Source organism: Lepidochelys olivacea (assembly GCF_965140295.1).
Source record: "Lepidochelys olivacea isolate rLepOli2 genome assembly, chromosome: 5".
In the NCBI taxonomy this organism is placed as follows: Eukaryota; Metazoa; Chordata; order Testudines; family Cheloniidae; genus Lepidochelys; species Lepidochelys olivacea.
In genome coordinates this window covers 74,181,996-74,206,692 of record NC_140415.1, presented here as the reverse complement: position 1 = coordinate 74,206,692, position 24,697 = coordinate 74,181,996, and the positions used below count along the sequence as shown (strand labels likewise).

The 24,697-nt window shown below is 45.5% G+C and overlaps 1 protein-coding gene and 1 long non-coding RNA gene across 2 annotated transcripts in view; both read right to left on the bottom strand.

Annotated features, from left to right (window-relative positions):
* AP3S1 (adaptor related protein complex 3 subunit sigma 1) overlaps window positions 1-24,697 on the bottom strand; it is a 143,240-nt gene that overhangs the window by 96,673 nt on the left and 21,870 nt on the right. The window lies entirely within an intron of this gene.
* LOC311521001 lies at window positions 17,280-18,362 on the bottom strand. The gene is made up of 3 exons (XR_014711754.1): window positions 18,255-18,362; window positions 17,977-18,144; window positions 17,280-17,860 (listed from the first exon to the last, which is right to left on the bottom strand). It is a non-coding gene; the product is annotated as an uncharacterized lncRNA (long non-coding RNA).

Here is a 24,697-nt window from a genome sequence, read left to right as displayed (position 1 = left end):
ACAGCTACAGAGATGGGCTACTAGGATGATCAGAGGAATGGAAAACCTGTCTTATGAAAGGAGACTCAAAGAGCTTGGCTTGTTTAGCCTAACCAAAAGAAGGCTGAGGGGAGATCTGACTGCTCTCTATAAATATATCAGAGGGATAAATACCAGGGAGGGAGAGGAATTATTTAAGCTCAGTACCAATGTGGACACAAGAACAAATGGATATAAACTGGCCATCAGGAAGTTTAGACTTAAAATTAGACAAAGGTTTCTAACCATCAGAGGAGTAAAGTTCTGGAACAGCCTTCCAAGGGGAGCAATGGGGGCAAAAGACATATCTGGCTTCAAGACTAAGCTTGATAAGTTTATGGAGGGAATAGTATGATGGGATAGCCTAATTTTGGCAATTAATTGATCTTTGACTATTAGCGGTAAATATGCCCAATGGCCTGTGATGGGATGTTAAATGGAGTGGGATCTGAGTTACTACAGAGAATTCTTTCCTGGGTGTCTGGCTGGTGAGTCTTGCCCACATGCTCAGGGTTTAGCTGATCACCATATTTGGGGTCGGGAAGGAATTTTCCTCCAGGGCAGATTAGCAGAGGCCCTGGGGGTTTTTCACCTTCCTCTGCAGCATGGAGCACGGGTCACTTGCTGGAGGATTCTCTGCACCTTGAAGTCTTTAAACCATGATTTGAGGACTTCAATAGCTCAGACATAGGTGAGAAGTTTATTGCAGGAGTGGGTGGGTGAGATTCTGTGGCCTGCGTTGTGCGGGGAGTCAGATTAGATGATCATAACGGTGCCTTCTGACCTTAAAGTCTATGACTCTATGACTGCAAGATGGCAGGATTAGTTTACCAGTAGAAGTTGTAAATTAAAGTGGAGGTGATCTGCATTAACTTAGACCCACTTGTTAGCTGCTTTTCCTGTTGCAGCTGACTATTCTGGTCTCTTAACATGTACATTACACCAGCTTAAACTCCCTTAGCCTTCGAGTGTTGAGTTCAGAGAGAAAGTGTTAGTTACACTTTGGTAAATGGCAGTGATTCTCAGTTAGCCACTGAAGAGGCTGGAATCAGGTGTAAATTACACCAACTTAAATTTCCTTAGACTCATTTCTGAATTTGGACCCACATCTCTCAATCTAAATATGAAGTCCATGAATCAAAACACTTAAGTCCAAGTTCTGTCTTAACTTATACTCTTGCAACCCCATTGAAATCATTTGGTTATAACTGAGGACAAATTTGGCCATCTGGTTTAAATTCCGTCGTTGAATGTATGAATGTGTGACTCCCACTGATTACAATGGGCACTAAACATATGGAGACAAGGTTCAGAATTTGGTCTGTGGCCAGCATATCTTCAAGTCTTTGCTTTGCCAAGATGACTAGTGCATTTCTAAAACATTTCCCTTTTAAACTTCTAGAGCCAGTTCTTTCAAGAAGAGATTTTGCCCTCTGTGCTGCGGTGCTTTTTCAAACACAATTGAAGAAACTGATGGAAAATGAAGAGAATTAGCAAACTGAGTTGATGCTAGGTTCCTGCTCAGGCCAGGCATCTGACTCTGAACTAAAACAAAGCTAAACTTCCGGCTCTGCGATCTGGAGGGCAGTAAACCTACCAGAACTTTTGCATCAAAGGATAAGGACAGGTCTCATCCCTCTGTTGACACATGTGAAAGTAGAATGAATTATATTGAAATTATAATCCATTAAAGAAATGCTACTTGAAGGGTTTCTTGAAATATAGTTGTCAAGAAGAGAAACATTAAGGAGTGTGAGACAATGGGTCCTCAAACTAATTAACTTAGAGCTTCTACTGAGCTAGGAGATTGGTAAACGTTAGTATGCAAATAAGATATGTATGTATATTTGTCAGTTTCTGCTTTCTTTTGTCTCTTATGTTAAATTGGCTTTGGCTTAGCTGTATAAATAAGTTATCTTGAGCCTCAGAGAGGGACTCACATCTGGGTGCATTAGCAAAGCGCTTTGCTAATAAACAGAGTGGTCTGACAAATTATGTGAGTCCTGAATCTGACTTTGACACACAGAAAAATTTGCTTATATACCAAAGATTGAGGAGAGTTGTGACCCCTCTTTTCATTACACAAGCACAGATGGTACATCCAGTCTTGCTGTAAATTCCCTGTAATAAGGCACCTTGTGAAAAAATTGGCTTGTGGTTGTTGGTTTTTGTCTGTTTCTCAACCCCAGAGCTAATCTATTCCTCGTTTTATTCCTTACCGTTTAAACTCACTCAGGTAATGAGAAAAAGTAACAGCCCAAACAAATGCTAATTTGAAAAACAACCAAACTTTTGATTTACTACTATTATTAGCATTACAGTAGTGCTTAGAAGCTCCAGCTGAGAGGAAGTTCCCATTAAGCTAGGCATTGTGCAGACATGTAGTGACAGACCATTCCGGCCCCAAAGAACTTACAACCTACACAGACAAGACAGGCAAAGGGTAGGAGAAAGGATGTATTACCATTCTGTTTTGCAAATGAGGAAGTGAGGCACAGAGAAATTAAGTGACTTGCTTAAAGCTACACAGGGAGACTGAGGCAGATCAAGGAACTGAACACAGATCTGTGTTCCAGTCCAGTGCCACAACTGCAAGACCATCCTGCCTCTCCATTTTGATACGATGGGGCAAAATTTTCATATAAAGCATTGTGAAAAGGTGGTGAGATGTAAATGTGACCGACTGACAATTTCCTGCCATGTGCTGAATGAAATTTACTGAATTAAGTTAAACATTATTGAATTAGGTTTAACATCTTTGGGATTCATTGTATTGAAAATGAGGTGTGTGTGTTACTGTGGAATTGTAAGTATTTCCATGGGAAGGTAAGTAGGAGAACAACAAGGGCTGATAGGGCAAATTCACTCAGATTGTAACACCTCCAGAGAAGCCGCCCCCTGGAGAGGTGTGCAAATACTACTTCAGATTGGATACTCTGGGGACCAACAGACAAAGAAATGGTTTTTTGTTAAGTAGGCTGGTTTTAAACTGGCTCAGGGCCTTCTTCCTGATCCAGTAACAGGATGCCTTGTCCATGGAGGACACCAATCCATACGGTAGGTTTGGAAGGGCTGGGCCTGCTGAGGCCAGGTAGGACTGTGCACTCATTCTGAGCTGAAGCCTTGGTAAACTTGTACCCACAGGGAATCCCCCTGGAATGGGGCCTTGAAGGACTGCTCCTGCCAGTTGGAGTGAACTCTGGCAAGCTTATTAGCATGCATGTGGGTTCTTTTATTGTGTTTAATATGTTTTCTCTGTAATGCTTTGTACCTTAAGAATAAAGTAAGCTTTCTTAGAAGAGCTATGTGGTAACTTATAATTGCAGCAATTACTGTTAACTGTCTTTGCAGAGAAATCAAGCAGGTGTCCCTGGGCAACCCGTCTGTGCTGGGGAATAACACAGTGAAGGCAGGGAACTGTGCAGCCAGGAGATACCCCAATAAGAAGGGAGAGAGACCCATGTCTGCACCCAAGAGAGGTGATGGCCAGGGGAGCTGGAAGCCTGATAGTGAGCATCCTTGGAGGGCCACTGAAAGAAAATACAGGAGCAGTTGCCCGGAACTGTGACAGTAAATACATACAAAAATTAACTGAAATGTTTAAGATCAGCAACTTGGCCATCTATGCTCAAATCCTGACTTGGTCTTTCACGCATGTGGGGGAAAAGTTGGCCAGGAAGGCAAACATGGGATGCAATTTTCCAGCAAGCTCTTCTGGTGATGATGCTAGAACAGAACACAGAATTCTCAGGGGTAGCAGTCGGGAGGAAGGGGAAATTACGTTACCTGGAAACTGAGGCTGTTTGATATGGACAACACAGATAAACACTAAACCAGGAACCCCAACTGCCACTTTCAGAGAAGCAGTTTTTAGAGCAGAACTGCCCTTTGTGGGCTCAGTCCAAAGTCCATTGAAGTCAATGAGAAGCTTTGCATTGGCTTTAGGTCAGATGGTGAAGACTTATTGGCACACTTGCTCACCTGTCTGGAATCCCTGCTTGACTGCAGTCACTGTGGGGATGTGCTAGTGTTTCAAGCACTCTGATTGGTATGACAAAGCCTATACACAGTCCAAACAGAATGTGGATGCATGTCCAGTGCTATTTTGTAACACAAGTTTTTATGAATCTTAAGTGTCTCTGGTTACAGAGCCTTGCAGTGTCCATTTAGTGCAGAATACTTCTCCGCTTTAGGATTCTAGCACAATCATGGGATTAGGAAATGGACAGAAATTCAAAATACTTGAAGGTGTTCTCTGTTAACCCTTCATGTGGTTTCATTGTAATCCTTGGGGGGATCTTATTTGCAGATGCCTCACTAAGGTGATGTGTTGCCTGAGCAGAATTCTTACTCTTTTGGTAGGATCAGTCTCCCAGTTATGATTGAAACATTTGTAATAGTTCTCATTTAGGAGCTTTGTTCTGTGGCTTAGGTTTATGGGAAGCCAAGGGTAGAAGAGGGACTAAGAGATTGGCATATGTACACCTCTGTTCCTTTTATTGGAAACTGTTTTAAGAATGATTTTCTTCTATCATCTCATTCCTAAAACCAACTCCAGAAAATTACTACATTATATTTACTACTAGACTGAAATGCTATGTGGATCAAATATATTGTATATCAATATTACTGTAGTGAGAGTGCTATCTGCTTATTCTGTAATATTGATGCTCTGAGCCCCTGAACCAAAGCACCTCTCTCTGACCTCCACAGTCTTCTGCTGTTTAATAAAGTGCCACAGGGCAAATTAATGCAAAGAGTAAAACACTGCATTAAGTAAGCAATAGGTGAATACTTAGGAACCATAATTCTTGTGACAGTAGGTATACAAATGGTTCTGTACCAGAGCTTATCTACTCAGGAGGTTGAGAAATGGATCCTGTATCCAGGGTGTGAAAGTCTGGCTCCAGTGAAGTCAATGGCAAAACTCCCAGCGAGAACACAACAGTTGATGGTCTGTTGACGTTTAGGACTAGGGATATAGGGGCTAGGGGACTGCACATCTTCCTCTTTCCACTGTCTTGCTATATTGTCTTGGTGCTGCTGCCAACTCTTTCAGGTGTATTTAACATGGATAAGTTGTGCTGAACATTAAATTATTTAAGTCTCATTCTTGGTTGCTTGCCAGAGAGAAAGACAATACATAAGATCCCTACTTCCAGTGTATTTTCCTTCCATGTTGTGGAATAAGTTATGATCAATTCTGCATTATTCTTTGTGTAGCCATTTTTAAAAAAAGTCCATATATGACATTCCCAGCCTCTGAAATATCTTGCCCCACACCAGCAAGTGCCAGCATCTCCATCTATCTGGAGGGCAGGGAACAGCATGAATCTTTTGTGCCACTTAGATCTACAGGACATTTAAAAAGAGAGAGAGAGATGTTGTCAAGGTTCCTCCCCCACTCTGAACTCTAGGGTACAGATGTGGGGACCTGCATGAAAAACCTCCTAAGCTTATCTTTACCAGCTTAGGTCAAAACTTCCCCAAGGTACAAAATATTCCCCCCGTTGTCCTTGGACTGGCCGCTACCACCACCAAACTAATACTGGTTACTGGGGAAGAGCTGTTTGGACGCGTCTTTCCCCCCAAAATACTTCCCAAAACCCTGCACCCCACTTCCTGGACAAGGTTTGGTAAAAAGCCTCACCAATTTGCCTAGGTGACTACAGACCCAGACCCTTGGATCTTAAGAACAATGAACAATCCTCCCAACACTTGCACCCCCCCCTTTCCTGGGAAATGTTGGATAAAAAGCCTCACCAATTTGCATAGGTGACCACAGACCCAAACCCTTGGATCTGAGAACAATGGAAAAGCATTCAGTTTTTTACAAGAAGACTTTTAATAAAAAATAGAAGTAAATAGAAATAAAGAAATCCCCCCTGTAAAATCAGGATGGTAGATATCTTACAGGGTAATTAGATTCAAAAACATAGAGAACCCCTCTAGGCAAAACCTTAAGTTACAAAAAAGATACACAGACAGAAATAGTTATTCTATTCAGCACAATTCTTTTCTCAGCCATTTAAAGAAATCATAATCTAACACATACCTAGCTAGATTACTTACTAAAAGTTCTAAGACTCCATTCCTGTTCTGTCCCTGGCCAAGACGACTACAGACAGACACAGACCCTTTGTTTCTCTCCCTCCTCCCAGCTTTTGAAAGTATCTTGTCTCCTCATTGGTCATTTTGGTCAGGTGCCAGCGAGGTTACCTTTAGCTTCTTAACCCTTTACAGGTGAGAGGAGCTTTCCCCTGGCCAGGAGGGATTTCAAAGGGGTTTACCCTTCCCTTTATATTTATGACAGATGTGTGTTCCAAATAAGAGAATGGGGCAAAAATGGATTGTTGTGTTTTATACTAGCCTTACTGGTGGTTGCTTAGTAGAGATGCGTCTTCTATGGTTAAAAATACAGAAACCAAATTATTGTTAAAATATATGAAACCCAAAATGTCAGAGCCTAATCCTGAGTTTTTTAAAATCAATCCTTATGCAAACAAAGCTCCCAGTAACGTAAGTGGGAGATCAGAATTATTATAAATCTCATCACCCAAAAGATTTATTCCTTTACCTTCACTTTCCGACAGTAATATATATTTTAGAACTCCTGAACAGCCAAAACCAAACAATGCTCTTTGCCACTGAGGTGGAGGAGGCAGAGTGAATCGCTCAGGAACTAACTTCCTCTTCTGATGAGTATAGTAAAAATACTTAAAGTACAGACTTTAGGACTGGGTCCTATAATAATACACTTCGGAAGACCAAATAGAAAATGAACCTCACTCCCACCTGGCTCCCTATAACTTAATACCCTTCCAGTGGCCCATCATATTTTCTGGAAGTAATAGACATTCAGGAATTAGGAATGAGAGTTTTGTTTCACTAACAGCTCCTTAAGGGCTAGACTACAACCCTGCAAGCATTCAGAGTGCAGGAGCAGAGGCATTGCTCATAATTACATACTGACATGAATGGTGCTTTTGTGACTATTTCATAGATCCCAGATTCCAAGGCCAGAAGAGATCATTGTGATCATCTAGTCTGACCATCTGTATAACCCAGGCCAGAGAACTTCCCCAAAATAATTTCCAGAGCAGATCTTTCAGAAAAACATCCAATCTTGATTTAAAAATTGTCAGTGATGGAGAATCCACCATGACTCTTGGTAAATTGGTCCAATGGTTAATTACCTTCATTGTCAAAAATGTACACCTTATTTCCAGTCAGGGGTTCCCAAACTCGGTTCACGGCTTGTTCAGGGTAAGCCCCTGGAGGGCCGCAAGATGCTTTGTTTACCTGAGTGTCCACAGGTATGGCTGCTCGCAGCTCCCAGTGGCTGTGGTTTGCCGTTCCCGGCCAATGGGAGCTGCGGGAAGCAGTGGCCCAGCCTGCACCGCTTCCCACAGCTCCCATTGGCCAGGAACTGCGAACTGCGGCCACTGGGAGCTGGGAGCAGCCGTACCTGCGGATGCTCAGGTAAAGAAAGTGTCTCCTGGCCTGCCAGGGGCTTACCCTGAACAAGCCGTGAACCAAGTTTGGGAACCCCTGCTCTAGCTTTAACCTCCAGCCATTGGATCGTATTATACCTTTCTCTACTGCACTGAAGAGCCCATTATTAAATATTTGTTCTCCATGTAGATACTTATGGACTGTGATCAAGTCACCCCTTAACATTCTCTTTGGTAAGATAAATAGATTGAGCTCTTTGAGTCTAGCACTATTTCTGTCATGCCTTGGGCTGGAGTAACTTTCCAGTATAATGTCCCATTTCTGCAAGTCACTTAAGATACAGTATATCTAACTTCAAGTAGCTGAATAATTGGGACTACTTATGCTTAAAGTTAGGTACATGGTTAAGTACCTTGCTGAATTGGGACCTAAAATACTAAATGTTATGGGCCCTAGCATATCAATTTCTAAGAAGGAATTCTATTTGTGTAATCTGTCTGTAAATGGCCTACTGCTAAAACAGACCCTAGTGCTCATTCCCTGCTTTGAACTCTGCTTCTGATTCCTGGATTGACCCCCGACTCTGAGACTTGGCTAGATTCCTGATTCCTGACTGTGGCTCTGACCTTAGGCCTGGTTCCTGGTTTCTAACTGGCTCTGCCTCCTAGCTTGACTCCGGGCTCTGATTTCTGCTGCAGCCACCCGGCCCTATTCCTGCTCCAGGTCCTATCCCCTAGCCTGGCCACCCACATCTCAGCCATGACAATAACCTCCTATGCAATGACAACCTTTATGACCTGGTCCAGCAGCACTCTTTCAACTGCAGTGCACAACTCCAGCAGAACAGGCCCAACAGTTGGTCTACTCACACCACACTAGTTAGTCCAAATAGCAATGGCCATCTATTTCTCCATTCTGAGGGGAACTATCATGCTGGAGTTCTGCCACTGCAGTTCTGGAGGAGCGCTGCACAGATTTCTATGAAAGGAGCATTCATTATCCTCAAGTTCTCATTGCTTGTCATCCCAGGCCTGCATCACTGTCCTGTTTCATGAGTCAGTGCTAGTTGGCCAAACCCAGAAGTGTCGCTCCACCAAGTGAAGCTGTTCCAGGATAATGTTCTGCTGAAGTAACTACTTGATTTTATCCACATCCTCCTCTACCTGCATTGCTGCAGAATCACCGTGGCTGTCTCTGAAAATCATCCAAAGCCAAAGACATCCAAAGCTGCATGATCACCACATAGTGAGCAACTTGTTCATATTAATGATGTTCGGGATCATGGTACTCAGCAGTGTTCCCTCCATTCTTACTGACAACAATTTGAAAGTGGCACCTGCTCACAAAAAACAGATTAATTATAGGATGCCAGAAGAGAAATCATGGGAGATGTTGAGTTTGACCCCAAATCCCAGAATTACAATAAGTTCTGGTAGGCACCCCACAATTCACCTGAGAAAAATCTCAGAGTGCACAGAGCCTAGGGGCAGAATATTGCACCAGGGGATATCTCTCCAGAATGCTGTGCGATTATTTGGGGAAAGTGCAGAGCTGTGTGGATGCAATGATTCACAAGGGAAGTAGCTTAAAGTGGCATAAACAAAGCATTTGGATGCACCCTTTCATTAGTTATAATGTAAAAACATATTCTGAAAAAACTTCCCAGGGTAGATAAAGCCCTAGAAGCAAAAGCATTGCCTACTAAGCAATATTGACATAATTGCATGGCTGACTGGGCACAATACAATTTCCATGGTATCTACGTCTCAAAAAAATTTTTTTTTAATGTAATGGCACCCAAGACAATCAGAGAGAGAAAACAGTAATCCATCTACCACAGGACCTTTCATTAAACAACATTCACTTCTTTCACTTTATTTGGTGTGCATAGTGTCTTTGTATTGAATGTTCTCTTTGTGCATAAAGGCATCAACTTACATATGGTAGAAAACTTTGAAATCAGTCCATTATTCAAACAGACATAAAATTGCTAAAAGACTTGGAATACCCAGAGTCAGCATATGCACAGAAATAGGAAATCTAGTATCTGTGGTAGTGAAGCTTCTACCTTTATTATAGGAAGGTAGGTAAATGGGGCTAGCAGTCTGCTATAGTCACATGTGATTGGCATTACTCCACTGAAGTCAATGAAGCAATGGCAATCTACATCAGCTGAGGATCTGTCCCATCTATTTATAGACAGGCTGTGATCCGAGGTTCTTCTCCCCTCCAACATATGCCTTAAGGTAGTAGAGGGAAGGGAATAGGAAGGGAATTTCCCGCCCCCATATTGTTGCTGTTATAGGCTCCCCAGCAATCTGGTAAACTATAACAAAAGAGCTTTAAACCTCCCATACTCTCAGGAGCTGAAAGAGCCCAGTAGCTCAGGATAGCTTTGACACCATAGACAAATCTATCCGGAGTGGCAAGCCCCAGGGACTTCTAAAATGCTTGGGGGTGGGTTTGTTGTTTTTTTTTTTTCATTATAAATTGCTCAAAACTTACAAAACCTGACATTCAAGTTGATAACCTGACAGATGGCCAAGAGTGCAGGCGCACCAATTTATCAGATCAAATAGGCTCAGCCAGTAATTCAGTGATCCTTACTATCCAGGATAGGGCAGATAAGCAGGAGTATATGATACAACATGTGTGCAGCTTTGAAGTGGTCTTGACAATTCTTCCCTGCTTTAGAGCCTTCCCTTATTAAGTGTCATCCTTGCCTTCCAAAGGGATGTTTTTGCTGTAAAATAACAAGCATATTGTATCCTCTACCAGCTACTGCATTTACATGCAGTCCGTGCTTGCCAGTGTATAGTTGTTTCTTTGTATTTTTTAAAGTATAAAAAAAAATAAAGGGCCCAATCCTCCGCTGGAGGAAAAAGGCTCTGTTGACTCAATGGTGTTCCTCTGATTTAGACCAGCTGATGATCTGGCCACTAAAAGCTTATTCGGACAAGACACAGCAGTTTACAAGAGGTAACTCCTACAACTTAGACTGAAAGTCCCTGGGATCACACACAACTCTCTTTTTCTTTCTCTAAATCACCATGGACTGTGGAATAAATTCCACGGATGACAGAAGAGGTAAGAAATGGAATTGCTGGCATTACAACTCACACAATTCATTGATTAAGCTTGTTTGATGATAACACTTTCTGGAGTAACAAGGCTGATCTGAAACTATTTTCCCTTGTGCAGAAGGTGATAGGATTTCTCAGAGAGTGGTCGGAGGTGGCCCTGACAGGATGGAGTAATAGCGTGAATTATATTGCACATTCCATGGTTTAAACAGTAATTTATTTTGCAAGACATGCATCGTAGATTTAGGAGTGTTTGCTTGGAACATTTAATTTGTAAAGAGGTCAATATTTAAAGAGATTTGTGACAGCAAATACATCCTGCAGGATTCCTTGAAAGTTAATATGTCACATTACCCTATAATGATCTACAGCTGGAGTTGTCACTGGGCATACCATCATGTCTGCTAAAACAAGAAGTTATAGTGGGGTTTAGTGCCCTCAGTGAGAAACTACTTAAAAACTTCTCAGGAAACTACCGTGTATCTTATAATCAAATTTCAGCAGAGCTTAAAGAAACATCTCTATTTGTGAAATCCCAAATGATCCCCTCCGAGCCATAACAGAGGAACAAAATGGTGCAACTAGGACAAAATCAGTTGGGCGATGTTCACTACCACCAATGTGTAGTGATCAACGGTGCCTTCTGTTCAGCTCCATCCTAACAGGCAGTATGGGGGAAATAGGTATTCACAGCAGAGGAGGTGAGGCTATGAAATGTGCAACTGTTCTGTGGCTCCTGTAGGACTCAGCATAAAGATCTGCCCGCAGTAGTGCTACTTTGAACAGCTACATCCTTGATGCCATGTTAACACCACTAAAAGGCTCACATGACAACAGGTGTTGGTGGGACAGTCAACTGTCATACAGCAACTGTGCAAAGCGTGCTGCCTGGACTTGGGAACAGAAAGGGAACGGAACCAGAATCTGATCTCATTTGCACTGATATAAATCCATTGAAATCAGTGGAGTTACTCTAAATGTATATCAGTATAGTAGATTAGAAAGGATTTACAGAATCCTTTGAGTGCCAATGGCCCAAGAGTTGCAGGTTTGTCCTCTGCTAATCCTGAAGATTCTAGGCAGCCAGCCCTTCCCCAGACCACACCTCTTTCAGATCCTTATTCCTACAGACTCTGCTGCCTCCTAGAAGGGGTGGTGCTGCAGACCAGAATGTGCCCACAGCAGCACACCTTTTGAGGTGGGTATTTGCCCTCTGTGCACATTTCTGACTGAAGGGGAAGCTATAACCCTAAATTGTTAGTGGACAGATGAAAGATGTTTGAGGAATTCCCACAATTTTCTGATTCGTAAAGATACTTTGCTTTTATAATCCCCTTTTCGTAAAGGGGGTTTATTTAATTAGATAGAGGGCTTCTGGTTTTATGTAATATTTGCAGCAGATTTGGGTCACCTCATTTCTGCAAATACAAAGGAGATTAGCCTGGTGAATTAGAAAAGTAATTCTGGAGTCTAAAAAGATTTTAGTTGTGGTCCCCAGCATCCCCACTGCAGTCTCCCCTAAAATGACCTCTCAGCAGATCCCAGCATTTCACAGTAGAAACCTTTAAGCGATTATGACAAATTCTTGAAATGAAAGATGGATCAAATTGGTTTTAAATTTCAAACACCTCTGACTGTGAGGAATGGCTGCAGTAAATCTGAAATGTTCCTTTTCTAAAAAAAAAATACCCAGACAAAATATGAAAATATATCAAAGGTAACAAATTCTCCTTGCACTTTAATGAGGCTTCATGAATTTGCAACCCTTTCAGCCATTTTCAGATGTGGGAGTAGTTACTGCTGTGATTCTTTTGTAAATGTCATGTTTTTGTGGATGATAAATGTGTTGCTAAGAACCTACAGATTCCAATGCACAGAGAGAGAGGGGACTTGCTGTGACTTTCTAGAATATCATGATGATCCTATTGCAAACACTTACTGTGCCACTCAAATCTTCTTCTTAGTGGATCTTGCTACCACGGGGTATTGTGATAGCAATAGGCCGACAAGGATTTGTCACCTAATCAACCTCCTATGAGCCTGCTAATGCCTTATAGTAACAGGATTTGAGAATTTCAACATCTACCAGGTCACCTTCCAGGCAAGGTCAGAGAAGGATAAAAAGGCCAAAGAAAGGATCAGATTGAAGAGGGAGGTCTGGAATAAATCAAAGGTCTGACAGTTTTCAAGGTAATGATTTTTTGAAATTTAAGAAGACTAGTCATTATGTATCAGTATAACTAAACAGCATGAAACATTTCGCTAACTGATGGAATAATGGTGCTTGTATATTGTCAAATGCTGTAGGACGATAAGAGAGAGAAAATGGAGTGTAAGCATTCAGCAGCACTCCATTTTATAAGCTTTTCAATAGTTTAAAGAAAGGGCCAAATCGTATTTTCATGAAACTCCTTAGATTTCAATGAGGTTGGAGGACTGTTATTGAGAACAAAATTTGACCCACTGTATCAAGTCTTATGCCACAAAAACCTACTTATCGTTGAAGCATGTCTTCAAAGTACCTGAAAAAACAATTTCTGTTCTCTTCTTGCAACTCCTTTTGTCCTCGTGTCTAAGGGTTGCCATTCTCCACCTCACTACAGAGTTCTGTGTGCTGCGGTGCTATACAAATACCTGTTGTTTGTATTGGCTTTGTAGATATTTATATTTCAGTGCAGTGGGATAGCTGGGGATCTATAATTATTCTTCTTTATGCTGTTAAGTCTTTATATCTTTTGTCCCTCAGTGGGACTACTAATGTGCTTAAGTACATCGCTGGATCAGTCCCGCAACGCATAGTATAATGGGGCCCCAACCTGGTTGAAGCCTGTAGTCATTATCTCCATATGTATTATACATTTTATACTTGATATAAAGGCAACTGTAGAAAATACGAATCCTGTGGATTTTTTAGGCTGTTTCATGTTTTAAAAAGGCTTCCTGTCCCAACATATTTCATTCCCTTCCTTCCTACACCCTCTTACCTTTTTTGTCACTTCTGCCCCATATCCGCATTTTCTTTCCCCATTTTCTGCTGATGCTCTTCCTAGACTTGACTTCATCCTGCACAGTATTTTGGGCTAACGTTTCTGTTTTATAGTAAAACTGAGAATTCTGGCTGCTGAAAGCTTTGCCTTCCTTCCTTCCTTTTTTTCTGTTGGGATGGCTAATAAACGGTAGTAACTAATGTAAAAGGACAGGATCCTCCCGGGACTGACATAAATTTAACTAATGTATCAAGAAGAAACAGCAGCAGCATTAAGGGGAAGTATTTAATCCCTGTCTTCCTGTGTGAACCTCAAAAACAAAAAAAGGCACACACACTAAAATCAATGATTTGCAAAAGGCAAGTCTACGCTACAAAATTATGTCGACCTAAGTTATATCGACGTACAGCTGCCACAGTAATTACATCACTTTTGCATGTCCGCACTACGCTCCTTGTGTCAGCGGTGCATGTCCTCACTAGCAGCGCATATATCAATGCAGAGAAAGCAGTGCACTGTGGGTAGCTATCCTGCAGTGCAACTTGCCATCATTTAGTGCTGGGTGTTTTGGGAAGGGTTTGCAAGCCTCTTGTGGGCAAACATGGGTGACAGAACATGATTTCAGTGTCCCATGATGCAGTTTTCTCCTGCCCATAATTTTATCTACAGCCCATGTTTTGCGCCTCTTTTTAAAAGCCCCTTAAACCTGTGCACCTGCCATCTCCGTGAGAAGCATGTATCCTGCACAGCTCTGCACTATTGTGATGAGCACTGGAAGTGCAATGTGACTGATCCTGCAGTATTTGCGGAGCCGTAGGGAACAAGACAATTCCTTGGAGGCTAGCTTGCTGTGGGACATAGAAAGAAACAATGCAGTTATTGTTGGCATTCATGGAGCAGCTGCAGAGGGTGGAGTGCCGGTTCTAAGCCCGAGAAACAAGCACTGAATGGTGGGATCGCATTGCTATGCAGGTCTGGGATGATGAGCAGTGGCTGCAGAACTTTTGGATGTTCAAGGCCACATTTCCAGAAGTGTGTGCAAAGTTTGCCCCAGCCCTTCGGCGCAGCATCACCAAAATGAGAGCTGCACTGACAGTGGAGAAGCGAGTGGAGATCACTCTGTGGAAGCTTGCAACACTGGATTGCTACTGGTCAGTCAGGAATCACTTTGTAATTGGGAAATCCACTGTGGTGGCTGTTGCGATGCAAGTGTGCATTACCATTAATCATGTCCTGATATGAAGGACTGTGACTCTTGACAATATGCAGGACATAGTGGATGGTTTTGCAGCAATGGGGGTCCTGAACTGCAGGGGAGTGATAGATAACATGCATATCTCTCTTTTGGCACCAGACCACCTTGCCACAGAATACATCAACCAAACGGGCTACTGTTCTATGGTTCTACAAGTGCTGGTGGATCACTGGGGATGCTTCATGGACATGAATGTTGGCTAGTCAGGAAAGGTGCGTGACGCTCACATCTTTAAGAATACAAGACAGTTCAGAAAGCTACAAGCAGAGACTTTCTTTCCCAACTGGTGAATTGCCACTGGGAATGTTGAAATGCCAACAGTGATCCAGGGGGACCAAGCCTATCTTGCTCTCCTGGCTCTTGAAGCCGTATGTCAGCCAGCATGGGTGGTGCATAATGGAGGCTGGGGGAGGCTAAGCCTACCCAAACCTCCACTAATGCTCCCCACTCCGGGGCTGGGCCACAGCAGAGCTCAGAGTTCCTTTGGACAGCTGGGACTTGGGGCGGGCTGGGACTCAGGGCGACTCGGGCGGGGTGGAACTCGGGGAGGCTTGGCCAGGGGGGCCAAGGCCAACTCAGGGTGGATCGGGCAGGCCAGGGCTCAGGGCAGCTCTGGTGGGTGGGTTGGTGCACAGGGTGGCTCGGGCGGGCAGGCTGGGGCTAGGGGCTGCTCAACCGGGCTGGCTGGGGATTCTCCGGCCACGGTGTGAGGAGGGGCAGGGAGGATGGGTCCTCAGGCAGAAGGGGCAGGGCGGGGGCTAGCCTCCTTGAATGGGAGTTCACGCCCCGCCCATGCCAGCCACATTGGCAGCATTGAGGAAAGATTCAACTACTGGCTCAGCAGGTGCAGAATGACAGCTGAATGCACTTTTGGTAGATTGAAGGGACGCTGGAATTGTTTACTCATGAGACTGGCTCTCAGTGAAAAAAATCCCAGTGTTTATCCTGCATAATATCTGTGAAGCAAAGGGGGAAAAGTTGCAGCTGGGCTGGAGGTAGAGCGGCTGTTCGCTGAGTTTGAACAGCCAGACGCTAGGGCTATTAGAAGAGCTCAAAGTGGAACTATCTGGCTCAGGCAGGCTTTGAAAGAGCACTTTAACAGTGTGCCACACTAATGCATTGTGGTGTACTGTGCTCTACTTGGCCTTGGTGTTTTGGGGCCTTTAGGAATTGTGTGGTGCTCTGGTGTACATCATTGCATATAACACTGTCAATGCACCCAGACCCACTGACAGCAATTCTGGGCCCCAGGGCAGAACAGTCAATGGGCTCCCGCATGTGCCCAGCGAGCTGCCAGCTGCGCTGCTGGGCGCACTCTTCCGGCATGGCCAGGGCTTCCACATGCCCACCTGGCTGCCTTTGCTGCCACCAGTACCACCCCGCCCACGCTGAGGAGCACAGGCGCTGACTTCCACATTTCCCCCTGCTCAGTCCTAGGCCCCTTCCCCCAATGCCCCACTCCTGCCCAACCTCTTCCTACTCCTGTTCCGCCCCCTCCTCCGAGGGCACCCCATATACAACTGGTGCCTTCCCATAGTGGGGGGCACAATCTAAAGGGCAGGTCACGTGCCCCCTCAATGCTGGCAATGTGGCTGGCATGGGCGGCGCCTGAACCCCCATTCGAGGAGGCTAGCTCTCTGCCCTGCTTCTTCTGCCTGAGGCCCCACCCGCCCTGCCCCTCCTCCCTTGCCAGGGCCAGAGGAGGCCCAAGCCCCAGACCGCAGCCAGAGCATCCCCAGCCAGCCCAGCTGAGCAGCCCCTAGGCCTGGCCTGCCTGCCCAAGCTGCCCTGCGCACCAACCTGCCCGTCAGAGCTGCCCTGAGCCCTGGCCTGCCCTGAGTTGGCCTTGGCCCACCTGCACGAGCCATCCTGAACCCAAGTCCTGGCCTGGGCCACCACACAGGACTGCCAGCAGCGTCTCAATGGCTAGAAAGGGCTGGTCCCGTCCCTTCCACTCCTGGCACCTGTGCCAGGCATCGCTCAGGCCCGCCCCTGCACTGCCTCTTCCCACCCCCTGCTCTTCACCCCCCAGCACCTCTGGAACTCTGCCAAACAGCTGTTGGGGACAAGCTGATCAGTGGATGGCAGGAGGTGTGGGGGAGGAGGAGCCCGCCAGTGGGTGATCAGCACCCACTTGGCGCCTATGCTTAGGAGCCCTGTGGCCCACCCAGTCGATTTAAAAGGGCCCTGGGCTCCCAGCCTCCACCGCTGCTACTGGCCCCTGGACAATTTGCCCCATTTGCCCTCCCCTCCCCCTGTCGGCAAGCCTGAATGCACCTATTAATTTTGTGGTGCTTGTTATACATTTATGATTGTAACACTGTGTTTGTCACTGATTCTATGAATTGTGTCACACTGTACAGCCACATGTAAATTGGTGCTTTCAGAACTACTAGGCACTCTGCAGCATACGTTGTGAACTAATAAAAATTATTTTCCAAATAGTAGAATTTTATTCTGTAACAAAACCAGTGCAAAAAAAAAATCTGAGACATTTAAAAGCAAATATATAAAAAAAAATAAATTAGTGGGAAAGAACTTAACAAAGGGAAATAATTAATGTTCATTTTAGTTACACATACAGTTACTATGGCTCTCTCAGGTCAGTGTATGTGAAGCTGTGGTTGTCCTTAGTGTCTCCCATTAGGTAGCGGTAGGGATGCAGCCCCATATGCCATGTGGAATGTTGAGGGTTGGGTGTTGGGAGATGCTGCCGTGGAGCTTTCCATTGACCGCAAAGGGAGGTGAGCACGTGATTATTGAACCTGTGGGTCCACAAGAGGCTGCAGTATTGGAGTTTGCTGCCAGAGAAACCTCATTATGTCCTGGTGCATCTCCCTCTTCTTTACCTGCTGGGGCTCCTGAATCTTTCTCCTACCTGCTATTTCCTTCTCCAGGCTGCAGTGTTCACCCTCCAGGGCCTGTGCTCACAGTCTGATGCAGCACTGGCTTGTAGGATCTCCCTGAACATGTCATCCCGAGTCCTCTTCTTAATCCTCCTTATCTGACTCAGGCATTCCACAGGGTTGGAGGGGAAACCTTTTTAGGCGACACAGCAGAAGCTGCAGATAAAGCACCCAGAAGTACCATTGTCAGTATAGTCACAATGGAAAGCCAAAGTTAAGATTCAGAACTCCATTCCCTTGCTCCCCTAAAGTTTTTAACAAGATATACTTACTGACAGTTGTGCTTGCACATGGTGCCACTCACAGCACCAGCCGTGGTGAGTCAGAGCCACCAGGGTAAGGGAGATGAGGAGAGAATGAAACGATGAGTAAAGGGCAGTGGCACTGAACACTGGCACCGTTTTCCACAGGCAGTGGTGATTTTAGCTGATCTCTCACTCCTGAGGGTAACAAAGACAAAGAGAGAATAGCTGCTGCTATCATCCTGAAGCCATGTACTGCAATGGCGCCTGTAGAATTTATCTCCAAGTGGTGTGGGAAAGTGTCTTACCACGGAGGAAGAAATAAGGCTGCCGTCCCTAGAAACCTTCAGGAGAGGGTTGCGGAATATCTCCAGGAAAGCGTCGTTGAGCTCTCTCAGGAGAATTCATTGGACATCCCTGTGTGCACAAAGAAAGTGATCCGCTTCCCCTCCTCCCCGCATACTTCTACAGGGGAATCAAAAGCAGATAATGCTCGCTCTCTTTGTCGTACTGCTACCTCTTTTAGTATGAGTAAATTAATGAAAGGTCAGTAGCTATGTCCTGTTACATTGGGGGCGCCATCAGTGCATCATTGTAATGGGAAACACAATTACACACTTACCCAAGGTTCCTTCCCTGGCATTGGACTCACCCATGCTCAACTGCTGGGACTGACTGAACTGCAACGGAGTCTCAAACAGGTCCTGGCTTGCAGCATAGCTGGACCTCCCCAGTCGCATGTCCCCCATCCTCCTCCTCTTCCTTCTCTACCTCCTTGTTCTTGCTGTTTGCACCAGAGGCCTCAAAAGTATCCACAGTGGTCTATGGGATGGTAGTGGGGTCTCTGTCAAGGATGGCATGCAGCTCTTTGTAAAGTGCAAGGTCTGCAGTGTGGCCCCCAATTGGTTGTTCCCCTCCTTGGCTTCTGATATGTCTGACACAGTTCCTTTGCTTTCAAGCAGCACTGCTGCTAGTCCCTGTCATTGCCATTCTCCTGCATCCCCCGTGCAATCCGCTTGTAGATGTCTACATTTCTATGGCTGGTCTGTAGCGCAGCCTCTTTTCCTCACAGGCCCAGGAGATCCAATATCTCCTGTCTCTCCAAGCTGAAGCACGTCTGGAATGTGCAGCTGGCCAACAGGAGAGAACTGCTAGGTGTGCTTGCCAAGCTGGAAAATCAGAAAAAGGCATTTCAAAAATTTGCTGGGCTTTAAGGGGCGGGGAGCCTGCTGGTCTCCAGGATCCTGGGAAATGGAGCTCACAATTGTGACCAGAGCAATCAGTGTTTGGGCATTGTGGGACAGCTGTTGGAGGACTGTAAGGGTCAACATAAGTAATGCAGTGTCTACACTTGCACTGTGTTGACCTCAGTACATCTACCATGGCTCAACACTGCTTGGGGAGGTGGTGTTACTGCTTTGCCGTAATCGGGTACTTACACTGGGAGAAGATAAATTTAAGTTAGACACATGCACAACTAGGTCAATGCAAACTGGCTTACATCAACCTAATTTTGTAGAGTAGACCACCCGAAGATGTGAGTTGCTAGAACCAAAACTTTTAATTAAGTGAACAATCCATGCTTCTGAATTTGTGATTCAGTTATGACTGGATACACACAGTACAAATAAACCCGTGTTGTTTAATCAGCACAGCTGTATGCTTGGAGTTCTAGAGGACAATGTTTGCTTGGCAACAAGTTGGGTATTTTTACCAGTGAAAGTGAATATAGATCTCTGGTTGTTTATCTTCCAGATTATCCCTTTATGTAAACTGAGTTGTGTACATCCACCATATTATGGGCTAGTTGGGGGTAGGGTGGTGGTAGGAAACTCTAGTATAAAATAAACATCAAAACTATGGGGTACCATGATTTCTCTGTTCTTGTGTACTGCAGAGCATGGAGAACTTAAAGGGGACTTGCTTATCCCCTTTTTTGCTTTTTTACGCTGTATAAAGATGACCTAAAAATGTTAGGGCTTTGGGATGGGGATGGAGTGGGGGGTTTTTTAACTTCAAAAGATCAGGAATATAAAAATGTATCTTCTGTAGTTTTGTTGGATGAGCAATCAGAAGGATAAGGGATTTGTACAGTGAGTTCTTACTACCTTAACTGAAGCACTGAGGATGGTGACTCTTTAACAAAAGCTTTTTATTCACAATGTTAATTAATGATTGAAGATAAACAGGTGTTAGGAAAAAACAAAAAAACTGTGTGTTAAACAATCTGCTTAAAGATTCCATCCCTTCTCTATAACTCAATTTTTACTTTCTTGGTCCTTACAATGTCACCATTTCACTAGTTCTCCAGTCATAGCCCTGGTCTACAGTAGGAGTTGAGGTTGAACTTAGCAGCGTTAAATCGATTTAACCCTGTACCCGTCCACACGACGAAGCCCCCTTTTTTTTTTTTTACTTAAAGGGCTCTTAAAATCCATTTCCTTACTCCACCCCTGACAAAGGGATTAGCACTTAAATCGGCCTTGCTGGGTCGAATTTGGGGTACTGTGGACGCAATTAGATGGTATTGGCCTCCGGGAGCTATCCCAGAGTGCTCCATTGTGACCGCTCTGGACAGGACTCTCAACTCAGATGCACTGGCCAGGTAGCGAGGAAAAGGCCCGCAAACTTTTGAATTTCAATTTCCTGTTTGGCCAGTGTGGCAAGCTGCAGGTGACCAAGCAGAGCTCATCAGCAGAGGTGACCATGATGGAGTTCCAGAATCGCAGAAGAGCTCCAGCATGGACCGAACAGGAGGTACGGGATCTGATCGCTGTGTGGGGAGAGGAATCCGTGCTATCAGAACTACGTTCCAGTTTTCGAAATGCCAAAACCTTTGTGAAAATCTCCCAGGGCATGAAGGACAGAGGCCATAACAGGGACCCGAAGCAGTGCCAGGTGAAACTTAAGGAGCTGAGGCAAGCCTACCAGAAAACCAGAGAGGCGAACAGCCGCTTTGGGTCAGAGCCCAAAACAAGCCGCTTCTATGATGAGCTGCATGCCATTTTAGGGGGTTCAGCCACCACTACCCCAGCCGCGTTGTTTGACTCCTTCAATGGAGATGGAGGCAATACGGAAGCAGGTTTTGGGGACGAAGAAGATGATGATGAGGAGGAGGTTGTAGATAGCTCACAGCAAGCAAGTGGAGAAACCGGTTTTCCCAACAGCCAGGAACTGTTTCTCACCCTGGACCTGGAGCCAGTACCCCCCGAACCCACCCAAGGCTGCCTCCCAGACACGCCAGGCAGAGAAGGGACCTCTGGTGAGTGTACTTTTTAAAATACTATACATGGTTTAAAAGCAAGCATGTTTAATGATTAATTTGCCCTGGCATTCGCGGCTGTCCTGGATGTACTTCCAAACCTTTGCAAAAGGTTTCTGGGAAGGGCAGCCTTATTCCATCCATCGTGGTAGGACACTTTACCTCTCCAGGCCAGTAGCACGTACTCGGGAATCACTGTAGAACAAAGCATTGCAGTGTATGTTTGCTGGCATTCAAACAACATCCGTCATTTATCTCTCTGTGTTATCCTCAGGAGAGTGATATCATTCATGGTCACCTGGTTGAAATAGGGAGCTTTTCTTAAGGGGACATTCAGAGGTGCCTGTTCCTGCTGGGCTGTTTGCCTGTGGCTGAACAGAAATGTTCCCCGCTGTTAGCCACGGAGAGGGGGGAGGGGCTAGCCACGCGCTGGAGGGAGGCAAAATGCGACCTTGAAACGAAAGCACATGTGCTATCTATGTAATGTTAACAGCAAGCTTTACCATGAAAGAGTGTACCCATTGTTCTAGAAAATGTGTCTTTTTAAATACCACTGTCCTTTTTTTTTCTCCACCAGCTGCATGTATTTCAAGGATAACAGGATCTTCTCCTTCCCAGAGGCTAGCAAAGATTAGAAGGCGAAAAAAACGCACTCGCGATGAAATGTTCTCTGACCTCATGCTGTCCTCCCACACTGACAGAGCACAGACGAATGCGTGGAGGCAGACAATGTCAGAGTGCAGGAAAGCACAAAATGACCGGGAGGAGAGGTGGCGAGCTGAAGAGAGGACTGAAGCTGAAAGGTGGCGGCAGCGTGATAAGAGGAGGCAGGATTCAATGCTGAGGCTGCTGGAGGATCAAACTAATATGCTCCAGCATATGGTTGAGCTGCAGGAAAGGCAGCAGGAGCACAGACCACCGCTACAGTCCCTGTGTAACCAACTGCCCTCCTCCCCAAGTTCCGTAGCCTCCTCACCCAGATGCCCAAGAACGTGGGGGGGGGCCCTCCGGCCACCCAGCCACTCCACCCCAGAGGATTGCCCAAGCAACAGAAGGCTGGAATTCAATAAGTTTTAAACTTTTAAAGTGCTGTGTGGCCTTGTCCTTCCCTCCTCCACCACCCCTCCTGGGCTACCTTGGTAGTTATCCAACTATTTGTGTGATGAATTAATAAAGAATGCATAAATGTGAAGCAACAATGACTTTATTGCCTCTGCAAGCGGTGATCAAAGGGAGGAGGGGAGGGTGGTTAGCTTACAGAGAAGTAGAGTGAACCAAGGGTCAGGGGGTTTCATCAAGGAGAAACAAACAGAACTTTCACACCGTAGCCTGTCCAGTCATGAAACTGGTTTTCAAAGCTTCTCTGATGCGCACCGCGCCCTCCTGTGCTCTTCTAAGTGTCCTGGTGTCTGGCTGTGTGTAACCAGCAGCCAGGTGATTTGCCTCAACGTCCCACCCCGCCATAAACGTCTCCCCCTTACTCTCTCAGATATTGTGGAGCACACAGCAAGCAGTAAAAACAGCGGGAATATTGGTTTCGCTGAGGTCTAACCGAGTCAGTAAACTGCGCCAGCGCGCTTTTAAACATCCAAATGCACATTCTACCACCATTCTGCACTTGCTCAGCCTGTAGTTGAACAGCTCCTGACTACTGTCCAGGCTGCCTGTGTATGGCTTCATGAGCCATGGCATTAAGGGGTAGACTGGGTCCCCAACAATAACTATAGGCATTTCAACATCCCCAATGGTTATTTTCTGGTCTGGGAATAAAGTCCCTTCCTGCAGCTTTTGAAACAGACCAGAGTTCCTGAAGATGTGAGCATCATGTACCTTTCCTGGCCATCCCACGTTGATGTTGGTGAAACGTCCCTTGTGATCCACCAGTGCTTGCAGCACTATTGAAAAGTACCCTTTGCGGTTTATGTACTCGCCGGTTTGGTGCTCCAGTGCCAAGATAGGGATATGGGTTCCGTCTATGGCCCCACCACAGTTAGGGAATCCCATTGCAGCAAAGCCATCCACTATGACCTGCACTACCCTTGATATAAGCAGATCTTTGATTGCGTTGGCTATTGCATCACAGCAGCCCCCACAGTAGATTTGCCCACTCCAAATTGATTCCCAACTGACCGGTAGCTGTCTGGCGTTGCAAGCTTCCACAGGGCTATTGCCACTCGCTTCTCAACTGTGAAGGCTGCTCTCATCTTGGTATTTTTGCGCTTCAGGGCAGGGGAAAGCAAGTCACAGAGTTCCATGAAAGTACCCTTACGCATGCGAAAGTTTCGCAGCCACTGAGAATCGTCCCAGACCTGCAACACTATGCGGTCCCACCAGTCTGTGCTTGTTTCCCGAGCCCAGAATCGGCGTTCCACCGAATGAACCTGCCCCATTGTACCATGATGCCCACATTGCAAGGGCCCGTGCTTTGAGAGAAGTCTGTGTCCATGTCCTCATCACTCTCGTCACCGCACTGATGTCGCCTACTCACCCGGTTTCGCTTTTCCAAGTTCTGGTGCTGCATATACTGCTGGATAATGCGTGTGGTGTTTCAAGTGCTCCTAATTGCCAAAGTGATCTGAGCGGGCTCCATGCTTGCCGTGGTATGGCGTCTGCACAGAAAAAAGGCACGGAACGATTGTCTGCCGTTGCCCTGACGGAGGGAGGGGCAACTGATGACATGGCTTACAGGGTTGGCTTACAGGGAATGAAAATCAAAAAAGGGGGTGGCTTTGTGAGAAACAGAATGGCCCCCTCAAGGATAGAACTCAAAACCTCAAGGACACAACTCAAAACTGGGTTTAGCAGGCCGTTGATTTCACAGAGGGAGGGAGGAGAAAATGAATACAAAACAAATCTTGACTATTTCTTGTTTTGAGCCACTTCGTCTCTCTTTATACATCTTGCTGGCAGCAGACTGTGCAGTATGACCGCTAGCCATCGTCATCTCCTGGGTGCTCGGCAGAAGACGGTGCAGTATGACTGCTGGCCATCATCTTCTGCTGGCTGTTGATTTAAAGACAGTGCACTGCCGGTAGGACTCAGTCGCCATGAGACGAAACTTAAAAGGGAAATGACCAGGCTGAGTCACTCAGGCGGGCTCCATGCTTGCTGTGGTATGGCGTCTGCACAGGTAACTCAAGAAAAAAGGCGCAAAACGATTGTCTGCCCTTGCTTTCACGGAGGGAGGGAGGGAACGGGGGCCTGACAATATGTACCCAGAACCACCCGCGACAATGTTTTAGCCCCATCAGGCACTGGGATTTCTACCCAGAATTCAAATGGGCGGCGGAGACTGCGGGAACTGTGGGATAGCTACCCACAGTGCAGTGCTCCGGAAGTCGGCGGTTGCCTCGGTACTGTGGACACACTCCGCCGACTACATGCACTTAGAGTATTTGTGTGGGGATACACACAATCGACTGTATAAAAACGCTTTCTACAAAACCGACTTCTATAAATTTGACTTAATTTCGTAGTGTAGACATACCC